Source organism: Talpa occidentalis, unplaced genomic scaffold, assembly GCF_014898055.3.
Source record: "Talpa occidentalis isolate TD23 unplaced genomic scaffold, MPIMG_talOcc4v2.1 talOcc4.12, whole genome shotgun sequence".
Classification (NCBI taxonomy): domain Eukaryota; kingdom Metazoa; phylum Chordata; class Mammalia; order Eulipotyphla; family Talpidae; genus Talpa; species Talpa occidentalis.
Genome location: NW_023601212.1, coordinates 97,313,653 through 97,328,320, shown reverse-complemented (window position 1 = coordinate 97,328,320; position 14,668 = coordinate 97,313,653). Strand labels below are relative to the sequence as shown.

At 44.6% G+C, this 14,668-nt stretch overlaps 1 non-coding gene across 1 annotated transcript; it reads left to right on the top strand.

Annotated features, from left to right (window-relative positions):
* The first annotated feature begins 8,748 nt into the window (after positions 1-8,748).
* On the top strand, positions 8,749-8,850 carry LOC119242416 (U6 spliceosomal RNA). The gene has a single exon (XR_005124431.1). It is a non-coding gene; the product is annotated as a U6 spliceosomal RNA (small nuclear RNA).
* The last annotated feature ends 5,818 nt before the right edge of the window (positions 8,851-14,668 follow it).

The following is a 14,668-nucleotide window of genomic DNA, read 5'->3' as shown; positions in this document are numbered from 1 at the left end:
AGATGGCATTTCTCTTCCCGGAAGTCTAAAGGCTCACTATTAATTTGTTGTGCAATTTGTATGTTGAAGGAGGTGACATTCAAGTTCACTGTTCTTTTTTAAATTCACTTTTCTAGTAAGTTTATTACACAGACATGAATTTTCTCTAAAATATTCAGATGTTAGATCAATTTCTCATGCTTCATTCTAAAACAGATCAATCTGAGTTAGCCCTGTCTGTCATATTTTTCTCATTTCTAGCCTCTATATGTAAAATAAACCCTAAGGAAGAAATCTGAGCGGCATGCTGTCATGGGCTGAACATTCATGTCCCCCTCCAAACTCATGTTGAGCTCCTAAACCCCCACTGTGAAGGTATCAGAAGGTGATACCTTGGGGAGGTGATTAGGTCGTGAGTGTTAGGCCTTCATGAATGGGATCAGCAGCCTTAAGAAAGAGGTCCAGGAGCACTGCTTTTCATCTCCTATCATGCCCGGAAACAGAGAGAAGATGATTATCTATGAAAGAGGAAATAGGCTCTCACCAGACACAGGATCTACCAATGCCTCAATCTTGGCCTTCCCAGTCCGCAGAACTACAAGAAATAAATGTTTGTTTTTAACCCAGCCAGTCTATGGTATTGTTATAGAAATCCAATGGATTAAGGCACATACTGTGATTCATTTGTCCATCTTTGACACATCTTAGTGACTAGAGAAACAGTCCTATGAGGAACCAGATGACTCCTGTGCCTACCTCTATGTGTGGACAGCAATATAGGGAAATGTGATTAACCACTGCCCGCTCTTCAGGCCAACGAATCCGAACAAAATTTATATTACGTTTGCTGGGAAGAAGAGCGGGAACTAGACTATTTTTAGATAATAAATAATGTCTGCCAAGCTAAATGTACTACTTAGCTATTGCTGTGTAACAAAACTACCCCAAAACTCAATGACTTAAGGGCCTCGCTGGTGGTGAAGGGTTAAGACGCAACCTATGAAGCAATCCACAGCCTCTGCAGCACGAGTTCTATCCCCAGCCGGCCAAGGAGCAACCCACATGGCGCAGCAGACCTCTCTTGACTCACCCAGTGCTCCCCTCAGCAGTGTACTTCGGTCACTCTTCCTGTTCTGTTCCCCACTCTGTCTCTAGTGAATCCTCTCACCCCTCACACCTCTGGCCTGTACCCCAGGTCTTGTATGCATAAATAAATAAATCTTAAAAAAAAACTCAGTGATTTAAAACAATATGCATTTAAAGTCTAAACAGGTCAGCTGGGTGGTTCTGTTGGACTAAGCTGGATTCACATGTCCACTTGTGTTAGGTGAGGGCTTGGTAGGTAGTTCTGATGGTCTAGGCTGGACTTTATCACATGACAGGAGCTGAGCTGCCTGCAGGCCTCTCTTGATGGGAGGAGTTATGAGGTTATAGGAGTTGGGTTATAGTCACTTTTGCAATCACCCCAATATACAATGTTTTTAGTCTGAGTAAACAATGTGCATGCTTGTAAGGATAGATCATGTTTCCAAGTATAGATAGATCACATCTGAGATGCAGAAAATGGAATTTCATTATCCTTACAATCTCATACCCCCACATTTTATGCAATCATATAATTAGAACCACTGCATTTTGGTGGGGGGGTTATTATATTTACACACCACATACACTGTATGTATGCTGGTTATTGATTCTCCAAGGACCTCTGATAAAACCCATTGATCAAGCAAAGCTAAGGTGACTGGACTGATTGCAGTAAGATAGACCATCAAGCTGTCAGGGTCTTGGTAGTAACTCAAAAGAGGGAATCAGCGTCAGGGAGGATAAACCTTTCCACTACCTTCTTATGTTCCTGCCGAAAAGCCTATGAATAAGCTAGTGAAAGATAAATTAAAGGGGGGAAGAAAAAAAATTGGGAAAATGAATAAACAAAAGGGTAACCATGCCGTCTGTACCTTTATTATCTTTCACTACCTTTGATTAATAATTTTGTGCACCAGAGTTCACAGAAAAGAACTGCAACTCAAATAAGAGGTTAGACTCAGGGCATTACATACCTTTTTTAGCAAAGGAAAGAGAGTTTGGGCCTCAAGGTAATAAATTATGGGGAAATGATTAGGAAATAGATGGAGAGAACTGTTGGTACACAATCTCAGGAGTTCCCCACGTATAATCTGAAACTACACACACACACACACAAACACACACCCCGCCAATGCACAGTAGGGAAAGAAAAAGAAAAAGAAAAAGAAAAAGAAAAAGAAAAAGAAAAAGAAAAAGGTAGACCACTACAGCTTGGTAAGTGGAGTTTTAGTAAGCAAGGGGACTTAGTTAAGAAGCTTGGCTTGGGCAGCCTCAAGACCGAAGGAGCTCTACACCCACCCAACAGAATCTTAAAAGTTTGTAAAGAGACTTTAGCTGGGTTCGGTCACGTACAGCATCCAGGTGGTCTCAGCAACACATTACTGTCTCAGGGCCATCCTTGAAGGGCTTCTATTTGGAACACTGGGTGGAACATACATTCCAAGGTCAGAGAGGCAGCATGGAGGCTCCCTTTGCCCCAGTCTAGCTCCAGGTGTAACAATGTGATATCCACAGAAAGGGGGTGCTCCAGGTTCCCTGCCTCACCCAAGGGAGGGTGGAGCTAGACAGTGAGGAGAAGCTAGAGAAGAGGGGAGACAGAAGGCGATCAAGAAGACGACCTGTAGGAGGCACACGGAACAGGGAAATGTGAAGAAACTGCGCTTACTTCTCAGCTTTGGACTTGGACCACGGACTTGGGAGACACTTGAAAGAGACAGAGTGTGTGTGAGAGACCTGCGGAGAGGCCAAAAACGGCAGCCCTTATCTTCACTTGTATTTTGATTTTGCTCCTTTCATCCCAGACTGGCCTGGTCCCTTCTGCGCCTTTTCTATGGGTACCCCCAGAAGATATCTTAGAGTTGTGGCAGTTTTCAGACCTCAGTGGCCCTACTTTGGGCCAACCCTGTTTGGCTGGGCATGTACCCATGAGGGGATAGGTAACTCTGGGTGCTTCATGGGGAAACTTTTAACTATATTCTCTCCTCTTTCTCACACATTGATTGTATTAAAGTTCCTTCCTAATGAAGATTTTACAAACTAGAGTATCTTTTGTCTTGATGCTGCAGATGAAAGAACCTATTTAGAATGAGCAAGTTTGGGGGGGGGGACTGGTATGCTGCCCTAAACACAGGGACATGTCATCCCTTCCCCACAAGAACTGACAGGAGAAAAGAGTTACTTTAATAATGTACGTTGGTGTAGATTCCCTGTCTTTGCTGAGAAGAGTCTTTTTCTCCCTAGCACTGAGAATACAGCAGGGGGGATCCCTACTTAAAAGGAAATTTATGTCCCATTTTCACTTCAATAATGAGAGGGCAGAGAACTCTTCCTATATTTGTTGATTCCTATATTTGTTGACTTCAGTGTAAAATAATCCTTACACCAGAGTAGCATATTTGAGGTGGCAAAGCCTTTTTTTTTTTAAAGATTTATTTATTTATGCATACAAGAGCTGGGGTGTAGGCCAGAGATATGGATGGTGAGAGGATTCACCAGAGACAGAGTTGGGAGCAGAACAAGCAGAAATACACTACTGAAATACACTGCTGAGGGGAGCAGCAGGTGAGACAGGAGAGGCCTGCTGTGCCATGTGGGTTGCTCCCTGGCCAGGGATCAAACTTGTGCTGCAGTGGCTGCGGACAGCTTCATAGTGCTACGTCTTAAGTCCTTGTGCCACGAGGAAGGCTCCTGAAGTGGCATATTCTGATCCCCTTTACCAACAAAGAGTAATTGCAGAAATTTGGAGGCTGGGTGGAGTGATCTTAATGTGGGTTTTTGCAAGACAGGGAACCATCTAGGGTTGGGCATAATTTAAGACATAATAATTTGGGGTAGGCATGCCAGTGATTCAAAAGTCTCCAAGCAAATCTTAATAAGCAACCCATTTTACCTGTTTTGAGGTCTTATCCTCCAAGAGCAAGTGTTTCTTGGAATAGTTAAATGTTTTATGCCTGGTGTCTGTATTATTTAATATAAACATGGAAAAGTTTTCCTCCATATGGTTTAATTCAGGGACAGGAAGTTATGTCATTTTTCTCATATATATTCAGTGTGTTTTATTTAGCGCCTACTTTTTTCCAACTTGGGCTGGCTCTGGATGAAATATTCTATGACCTTACTTCTTAAAGTATGAAATGATTTTGAACTACAAACAAAGTTGGTTTAAATCCAGGCAAAACAGTCAACAACACTGAAAAAGCTAGCTCAAATCTAAGTAGGGAATGAGCTGAAAGGCCTGATTTCACTATTTTTGCAAGCAGGACACAAACTCCCACACTAACTCTTAAAAATCATTTCATCTTCAGAAGTCAGTTTTCTCAACCAAGGTTTAGTGCATTTTTACAGTAACACTGTAAAAAGCTCTGACATTGACAGATTCCAAAGAAAATGAGGCAAGATATAAAACTTAGACTACTACTCATTGAACATATGGCTAGATGCTTTATTTAAAGGAAAGGACAAGAAATTCAGAAGGGCTATAATTAGAAAGCAACTTCATGCACTGCTCCCAAGAACAAGTAGCTTTCTGGGACCCTGAATGTTTAAGATAATGGCCCCTGACATTTTGAAAAATGGTTATACTGTCCCAAGTCAATAAACATTAACAGGCACACTCCATAGCAGAAAATTCTGTAATGTGACAAGTTTTCTGTTGTCTATTGACAGGGTAAAGATGATGGACTATGAGCGTTTCCTTTGTTGCCATGGTGATGGTTTCCTTTCAGGATGGACAACTACAGCATGATTTAGAGGGTTCAGCTGATGCCGTTACAAGCTGAGGTGGGTGGAAATCAGCCTTCTTTGCTGATATAATCAGGAAGCCCTATTCCAACCTGCCGAAGGCCAGCTCCGGCAAAATGTCGTGTCAGGGGTTCCTGAAAGGGTGAGACGGTGTCGGCGAAACGGGAATGAGGGAAAAGGGAGTGAGGAGACACAGACACTTGATCAGGGTGCAGGTATCTCCTACTGAGGGTCTCAGCGGGTCTTTTTTTTTTTTTTTTTTTAAAAGGTCTCCTTTTTTTTTTTTTAAAGATTTATTTATTTTTTATTTATTTATACAAGTGCTGGGTACAGTCAGAAGTACGGGAGGGTGAGAGAATTCACCAGAGCCAGAGCGGGGAGCAGAGCAGGCAGAAGGACCGAAGTACACTGCTGAGGGGAGCAGCGGGCGGCAGGAGAGGTCTGCGCGCCATGCGGGACCCTCCTCCGGTGGCCGGGGAGCAGCTGGGGATCGAACCGGCACTGCAGAGGTTGCAGGCAGCTTCGCAACCCAGCGTTCAACTGCTGTGCCACCGGGGAGGCCTCAGCGGGTCTTTATTAATACATTCAGGCAAAGTGGTGCGATTACACCAACATAGGCATGGAAGCAAAGCAGAAACAATCAGTGCATTCTTTTCCCATAGACTTCTGGCTCCTAGGTGCTCTCAGCAAGAAGGCAGCCTTCAAGGTTAATAGATAAAAAAAACTAAACCTTACACTAAAACTCATTATTTCAGCTTAGCCAATTACCTAAGACGGCCGATAGCCGTGGGTACACTCCTATCAGCTAAAGCCTAAGCATCAAAACACTCCTCTATCCATATGGCCTTCAGCCGGAGACCAGCTGCTTCCTGGTTATCAGCTAACAGTGTTTTCTACCTAGAAACTTCTTAACACAATTAACTTCATAGATCATTAAAAAACTTTCCTAAGAAACTTCTAAAAAAGGCAAAAGAAGGAATTACTGTAGTCGTTGTCCTGGATTGCTTGTCAGGCATGTTCATGTACAACAAATTATTTCCCATTGTCAGGCAAGCCAAATTTACAGTGTTTAATTTTTAAGCAGGTATTTCTTTGTGCCATTTACTCGCAGTATTCTTACACGTATAATTTATTGCCCAATGTACTTTCCAAGAAGCTTTTTCTTATATGACCAAGAACAAAAAACAAGGGGATGTTCGTGGGTTGCAGATTAATCTTCGGCCCCACGGTATAGGGTGCAGGGAATCTTCAGCCCCCGGTGTGAGGCTCTTTGAAAATCTTTGGCCCCACAGTGTGAGGCCCTTTCTTTTGTTTACCAGCGTCTTAGCTGGTTGGGGCAGCAAGGCCCCCTGCTCCAACCCTGCTCCATTCCATTCTTAGCACAGCAACAAGCACAACCTTAGACAAGATTCTTCTTTGTCATGTCCTAGTTCACAAAACCCATAAATGCCGTCTTTCCCATTAGCTTTACCTGCATATCCTGGATGCTAACTCTCTCCACAATTTACCTTGGGCCAGTCTCTCTGCAGAAGGTTTTATACACCTCTGCACAGCTGTCCCGTCTGCCTAGAACGCTCTCCCGCCAGGCCCTTGCAGGGCTGACTTCCCCTCTCCCTCAGGTGGCAGGAAATCCTCACCTTTACAGGAAGGAAGATCTTCCTTGCCACCAGAGATACCTTAAGTCTTCTCCCTGGCCTCACCCTTTTCAACTCTCATTTGTTTTCACCATGATTACCCCACATTGTAAATGTGTTATCTGGCTGCTCACATATGCGCTGTCCTCGTCTCCTAAGAGAGCACGACATCCATGAAAAGGAGGACCCTGCTAGTCTTGTCAACCAGAATATTCCAGGTGCCTGCCACTTCTAAATTCAATACATATGTGTTCACTAAATGAATGATAAAGGTCAACTCAGGCTCCTAACTCATGGTTTGTCTGAATTATCCAGACATATGTCTTCCTTTTCACCTTATTTTGCCTCTACAAAAATCACCCTTAAATAAAAATCTCTAGCTAATGGCAAGGGTACCAAAGCGTGGAGGATTCCTTTCCTTCACCCCCAAACAAATGTAATCACCCATCCCCTGAACTCCTAGATTTATTACTTTGGCCTTTGCTTCCTTGTGGCACTCAATGCTTTCTAATCTGTGGCTGTGTTTTCAAAAGAACCCTTGCTGCATTTCTTGCTAGGCTGTACTTCTCAAAAGGGAGAACCATTTCCTGCAGACCTCTGCTTTCTGGTCCTGCTTGACTAGTGGTGGACTTTGGAGTCATGTCCTGGGTTTAGGGTCTACCATGGGAATATAAGTCAATTATTTTACCACTGTGAGCATCTCCTGTGTACTACAGGCTTTTCACATGTACACTGGGATGATCATAATGAAGCCAGCAAACCACGCCTGGCCCAGTTTTGAGGAGCCATGACTGATCAGTGGGTGAGGAGCACTGAGTAAGCATGAGCTGGACCAGCAGGTGCTAAGGAACCCTGCAAACGGACCACACGCCCTCGAGGGAAAGCAGCGCCACTTGCGAAACACTGGGAGAGGAACGAGGTCACCAGACTAAGGTGGGAATGGGAGACTGGGTTATGTGATAAAAGATGCTGATTTATTCTGTAGGCAATGGGGAGTCAGTGATGGATACCCCCCAGCATTTTATTATGAAAAATTGTAAACATACAGAGAAGTTGCAAAAATTTTCTAGGGAGTACTTACATACCTATCACCTAGATTCTCCAACTGCATTTTTCTGTACTTGCTTTATCATGTATCTACAGCACTGAAGGAAGAAGTTAGGTGACCGGTAGACAGCTAGTCAGAGACGTGGGACCCCAATCAGTGACAAATAGGGTGGGCCCCGACAATTATAAAATAAAATAGAACCCTTGTAAAATGGCCCAGTGAAAACAAGAAGAGCAAGCAAAATGACAAAGGCCACTGGGGACTGACCAACCAGAAGACCGCAACTTCCTCACCCCACATGACCCTAGAAAGAGACACAAAGGCTTACCCAAAGACCCCTTGATGGCCATGTGCTCCTGTCTGTTCGGAGAGCTTTCCTGTCCTCCTCCTTTTCTGACAATAAACTTCTTGCTTTCCTGTCTAACTCTGGTCTCGATGTTGAATTACTTCCTGGCTGAGACAAGGTCCAAGGACTGAGCTTTTGGGGTCTAGCTCCTGGACTCCAGCACAATTCAGCACCACTCATCCCCCAGCCCCACCTCTGAGCAGGCACCATGTCTGTTCAGGGCTCATTCATCTCAGGCCACTTCTGGGGAGGTGCCTATACAGAGGGGAGCTAGCCTACCGAGCACTACATGCTCACAGCGTGCCACCCCTCACCCCGTCCGCAGAGCCCCACACCTCTCTTCACTGAATCCTGCTGACTCACATCAGCCGTAGTGCCAGCACGCACAGGGCAGGTTCACTAGCGACTCAGGCAGATTGATAAAGGAGAGTCCCAGAGCCCTCAGTGGATCTTTTCAGGCTTTAATGCTCTCGCTCAGGGAACAAGGCACACTGGGCAGGGAGGCTGGCACACAAGGATACAGGCCCGGGATAGGCAGGATGTTCTGGGAGGCAGGTAGGTATCCAAGCCTCCAGCCCCCCATGAATCTCTACTCTTTTTCTGGGCTTTCTCTCAGAGTCTCTAGCCTCTTCTACATGTAGTCATGCATCCTCTCATAGCCATCTTCCCATAGCCATCCTCCTGTAACTGTTCTCCATTTCTGAGTGACGCAGCCCTTACAGCACCGGCCTCCAGGCTCAGGGGTGCACACCTACACATGCCCACACCCACGCTCCAGGTGTCCACAATCAGGCACGCATGCCCTCACCCACACTCCCAAGCGTGTTCTGCGTTAACGCCATCAAGGCAGCAGATGAAGCCACAGAGGCTAGTGGTGAAAAAGCCTGCTTAATTCATTTACCCTACAAGAGAGTTTGCTTTGGCAGAGAACAGAATAAAATCAGAGCAACACAGAGAAGATCAGCACAAACCTATGCAAGGGTGACACACAAATTCATGAAATGCTCCTTATTTTTACCCCCGTAGAAAAGTAGTATAGAAGGCTACAAGGCTGTTGGTCTTCATGACCCTAAACCTCAAGACCTTATTAGAAGGGGCCCCCAATTTTATACTCTCTCAGTCCACATTTCTTGCAAAGTGTTTTCTTTACTTAAAGCCACAGGAGAATTTAGTTATTTTACTTAGAGGCCAGCTAGCTGCTCTGCACAGGGAAAATGTTATCCTCAGCCTGCTGCCACTGAGGATAACAAGTGAGGATGGCCTTGGTGGAAGGGAGCGGAGCAGATAGAGGTCCTTGGAAAAATAACAAAGAGTTCAAAGTAGCACTGTGTCTTTGGGAAATAAAGAGCTCATTATAGAACAAGATAAGTAAATGCCAAGAGCCTGGACTGAGATAGAAAACAGGGCCCCACCCCTTGGGGAGGAAGAAGAGGAGGTGGTGAGGTGGGACTGTGAGAACCAGGGAAGAACAACTTAGAGAGCAGAGGGAAGGAGGTCAGGGACCTGTAAGACATGTCTGCACCTGCTTCCTGGACCTCCATGGCAGGGCTGTGTCTTTGCCCCCATTGGCTAGGGAACTGAAGTTAAAGGCTTCAAAATGAATGGTAAAGCTAAGACACATAGGGCTAGGGCTAACTTGTGCTAGGGAAGTGCTTTTCATACATTAAACCATTGAATCCTGTCAAAGAAAATCAAGACCTGGAGTGAAATAGACTTTACTCAGGAAAATTGCAATAGGGGACAAGGGACCTCAGTGTAGAACTGGGTTTAGGGGCCTCCCTGGTGGCACAAGGGTTTGAGCACAGCACTGTGGAACTGCCCACTGCCTCTGCAGCATGAGTTTGATCCCTGTCCAGAGAGCTACCCACATGGCGCAGCAGACCTCTCCTGTCTCCCCGATGCTCCCCTCAGCAGTGTATTTCAGCAGATCCACCTGTTCTGTCCCCCACTCTGTCTCTGGAGGATCCTCTCACCCTCCGTACCTCTGGTCTGCACCCCAGTTCTTGTATTTATAAATAAATAAATCTTTAAAAAAAAAAAAAGAAATGGGTTTAGTTCTAAACACAAGAACACTTGGGAATTCATAGCCCAGGAGCAGTTGGGGGTCGGTGGATACAAAATCACTAAAAGGAGACATCAGGGGTGAAATGTCTCTGACCACACAACCTAACAGGATTCCTGCAGAAGGCCAGCCATGGAGCTGATAGCCCATGAAGCTGATGGGGAATAAGGAATTTGGTCAGAGATCCAGGGTGATCAGATACGGAGGGCGGGGGATTCTGGCTACACTGACCCGACAAGATTCTTGCTAAAACCGGGCAATGTACACAGGAATGCGGAAGTCCAAAAGTGGAGACCTAGCTGGGAAGAGATATCAGAGGAGATGGTCAACCCTGAAAACAACTCTCTGAGACAGAGTATTATCACCTTTCAGAACGGAGAGACCAAAGTGGAGAGAGGCACTCAGCACAGCACACCTGGAGAGTGGACACCGCAGAAGGAACACTACGCTGACATGCTGTACATGGCAGCCATGTTCTGCTAATCAGCAGTGCCCTGACTCTCTCCTTTGCACCTTAATTTCCACTATTTGGAGGATGACTGCCTCTTAGAGGTGGCTAGCACGACCTCCCCAGGTGAAATCTGTATATTGCACACATAACAGATCACAGTGGAGTGAAAACATAACATTTATCTGCACAGGGAAACCACAGAATCCCTGTGGCTCACTTGATAGCAATATTCACTTTACTGCAGTGGTCTGGACCTGCCGTATCTGGAAGGAATGTCTGTAACAGGCAGCTGCCCTCAGGGTGTGACCACAGTTCCTGATGTCTCAACTCTGAGATCTGGAACCTTTAAGGCTGGACAAATTGACTACACTGGATGGAACTTAGTTTATTTCTTCAGATTTGAAGACAGCTCGTAGCCAAGTTTCATAATGCCTTTATATTTTAAACTGTGTTCTCTGCCGATTTATCTGGCAGTTATCAGAGATAACTTGATGTCAAACAAACATTATACTTGAAAACAGCAATAATTTGATTTTTCATGACACCATGAGATGGTTAAGCAGTCATTTGGCTGGCTTCACCCAGGGTTACCCATGTGGCTGCCTTTAGCTAAGGGGACAGCTGAGCTGGTTGGCCCCAGATATTCTCACTCCTATGACTGGCAATGGTGCTACTACTGGCTGGGGCAACCTGGTCCTCCCCATTGTGGCTTCTCATCCCACCTCAGGCTCCACAGGCTTCCACACAATGGTCCCAGGCTAGCATTTCAAGACAGCACAGGCAGAAGCTGCAAGATCTCTTGCGGCCTGAAGTCAGAAGTTGCACAAAATCCCTCCCACTGCATTCTACTGATCAAGGCAAGTCACACTAGTCCAAATTCAAGGGCAGAGAAACAGACTCTATCTTTAAAGGCAAAGTATCCCGCTGCAAACATGCCTATATACAGGGAGGGGAGGACCTGTTGCAGGTACTCTTAAAAAAGTACCACAAATCACACGATTGCACAGCTTCATTGTAGACTTGTTAACAAAGGGAATCAACAAAAGCAAAGGGTAGTTCACAAAGCATGCCTTTAGAAAAGGGGTCTTAGAAAAAAGAGGGGGGAGGGAGGGCTATATTGCAAATCAGGTTGCAGAAATTCCTGGTTAAAGATTGTGAGTCTCGTCACAAAACTGGTTAAAGACTATGAGATTGTCGGGCCTCCACAGGTGGCGCAGCAGTTGAGCGCTGGGCTGCGAAGCTGCCCGCAGCCTCTGCAGTGCCGGTTCGATCCCGGGACTCCGGCAATGGCCCCACATGGTGCGCAGACCTCTCCTGCCTTGCCTGCTGTGCCCCTCAGCAGTGTACTTCATCAGTCTGCCTGTTCTGCTCCCCGCTCTGGCTCTGGTGAATTCTCTCACCCTCCCGTGCTTCTGACTATATCCAGTGCTTGTATAAATAAATAAATTAAAAAAAAAGACTATGAGATTGTCAAACTCATGACTTCAGTAGTTGTTTATGGTAAATTCTAATTTCACAAATAGGGCTGATAATCAGATATTATGACCAACTAACAAAGATATCAAATAATAAAACACTTCTATCAATAAATTGTTCAATTTTGCTATCAGTTACCTGCACAATGTAACTTGACATTTTCTCAACATTTTGACAATTTTTATATTTCAATACGCAGCTCTCTTTACAACACCAATCACTTTCCACATCCTGGCTTCTTGGATAAATATACTATGGTAAAAATGAAAAGCCTGCTGAACATACAGCATATAAAATCTTCCCTATTTGTAGATTTTTTTTACTTTAATATTATATCAATAATAGCAGCATACATCCAAATTTGAATCATAATTTCCTTGTTTTTCTGACTTTTTTCTTGAACTGTTTTTAGTGGTTTTCTTGACATCACATCAAACATAACATTTACGTGTGTTAGGATGCTTTGAGTAGCAAACAATGGAGGTGCTTATTCACAGTCTAACAATAATGAGAATGTACTGAACCACAAAATTAATAAGCCCAAAGAGAGTGCAGACTTCAGCTGAGACCTGATCAGCATAACACAAGGTAACTGGAGGAAACTTAGCAAGACCTGGTGAAAAAGAAGTGACAGCTCCAAAACGGAGTCCAACGTGCTAAACCCATCAAGACTTAACACTTAGCCCCCTGCATTTACTACCTCCCCCAAGAATGCTGTCTTAAATGGCCAGTGTGGAATTTTCTAGCCAGCGCTCCAGATGCCATCCTTTCTAGCCTCCAAAGTCAGATGTGATCATCTGTCATACAAGCCCTTTGCATTCCCCACAGGTCAGGCTGACTAAGTTTGAAGTAAGCCTTTTTCTTTTATGACCTCTTTGCAGTGCCTCTAAAAACCTCTCCCTTTCTGTAGTCTTTTGGAGCCCCTTTTTACTTGGCCAAATTTGTTTCTACCTAAATGCAGAAATATATACCTAAATGCAGAAATTTCACCTTGAAATGATGATCATACAAGGACTCCAGCCAACGCCACACCCTGACCCCCATAAGTCACTCTCCCTGACTGGGTTTTTATTCCTCATGTCCTGAGGGAGGGACAATGCCCTTCTCAGGAGGGAGAAGATAAGACTATTGTCCTAATACCATCAAGAATGAAGAGTAATTAATTTTGCTCTGAAAAAGGAGTCGTGACAGGGGGCAGGGCTGTTACAACAAATGGCGAATGGTGCTAACATGTGGGCCTCGGTAAGAACAAATGTCCTGACTGACTAAAGGACGGTTTCACTTAGCAAAGCAAGACAGAGCTTCCAAGATCACAGGAAAAGAGACTCCCCAGACTACAGCCAAACTGCAAGAAGGGACACTAAAAGGACAACAATGCCTGAGAGGCTCTCCTCTGGGGACACCTTCCCAGAGCACTAGCTTCTTAGCCTTTCATTTCCAACAAGCACAGTGCTCCTGCTTTACCGAGTATTCTGAGATGCCACTGCACTCTTAAGAGAGATTCAACATCCCACTGGGCTAGGTGGTCACACTATGAGTCAAAATATAGTGACAATTACTATACTAGTAACTGTTACTAATCATGCTATAGAGCAAACCATAGGAAAATTGCCAGAACCTTTTTATGGTATACACTCTTACATATTTACAGAAGTAATGCACAAATACATTCCTGTTCTTTTTTAAACTGCATAAGCCTATAATGAAAAAAATATATTAAAACATATAATTCCAAGATAAAATTTCTTTCCTTTGCTCACCTCCTTCAACCACAACCTGCCCCATCCCATCTCCTTCAGAAGTGACTCTGACCTTTTTAAATGAATATCTAGAAACAAGGACTGCAGTGGTCTGATGGGTGGGATAGAATCCTTTGACTTCCTGGTCTTTATAACTCAATGATAGTCACCCCCTCAAATCGAAGCCCTCCAGGCATGAAAGGACATTTGTTGTATGGGATTTTTATTTATTTATAAGAAATTTTATCTGGAAAGTCAAGCCTTGCCAGACATAAATCTCCAGGACTTCATCAATGCATCAAGCTGAGCAGTGAAGGAGGCAGGGCCTGATGAAGACTTCTGGGTTTGTATTGATGAATTCAGAGGAGGTTAAAAACTCCTAAGAGTGCCTCTTCTCCCCTTTCTTTATTCTCCCACCTCCCTTGTTGCTGAAATATTCTTTTTGACAACCTCACACACTCCAAAGGCTTCAATTACTGCCTTCATTAATAACAATCCCAAAGCTCTCCCCTGCGGTCGGACCAGGAGTGTCATGATGTATGTTTGTGTTGCTGGCCACAGGCCGTGGGTCCTTGACTTCCTCACTCAAGATTGACAGGACTCTGGCCGTGGCAGTGGATTTTGAAGCTGAGATTTACTGAAGGGACAGAGTGACAGAAAGTTCCAAGGAGTCCTCAAGGGTAAGTGTCTTCCCAAAGGACAAAGTCTCTCCTTTATATGGGCCTAACACAAGGGACGATGTTACTCTACATCTGGGGGGAAAGTAGGTGGTTTTGGTGCACCCTGGCACAGCTGCGGAAGAACATGCTTCTTCGTGCCTTCCATGTTCAGAAAATGGAAGACAAATTCTGCCCAGAGGCAGAGATCTTAACATTGTAATGAAGATAAGGTTAGGGTTAATTCGGGGGTTTTCCTCAAGATGTTTGTGCCACCAACTGGTCTCAAACATGTCAGTCTGCAGTTTAGCAGGCTAGTAACCTTTCCACTCTGTGGTCACTGAATTGTTGTGATAACTGTCTAAAACAAAGAAGTTTCTGGGGACAGGGTTAAGCAATAATTTGCAGTAAAACATTAAACAGTGATTTACAGGCACTATTGTTACTATT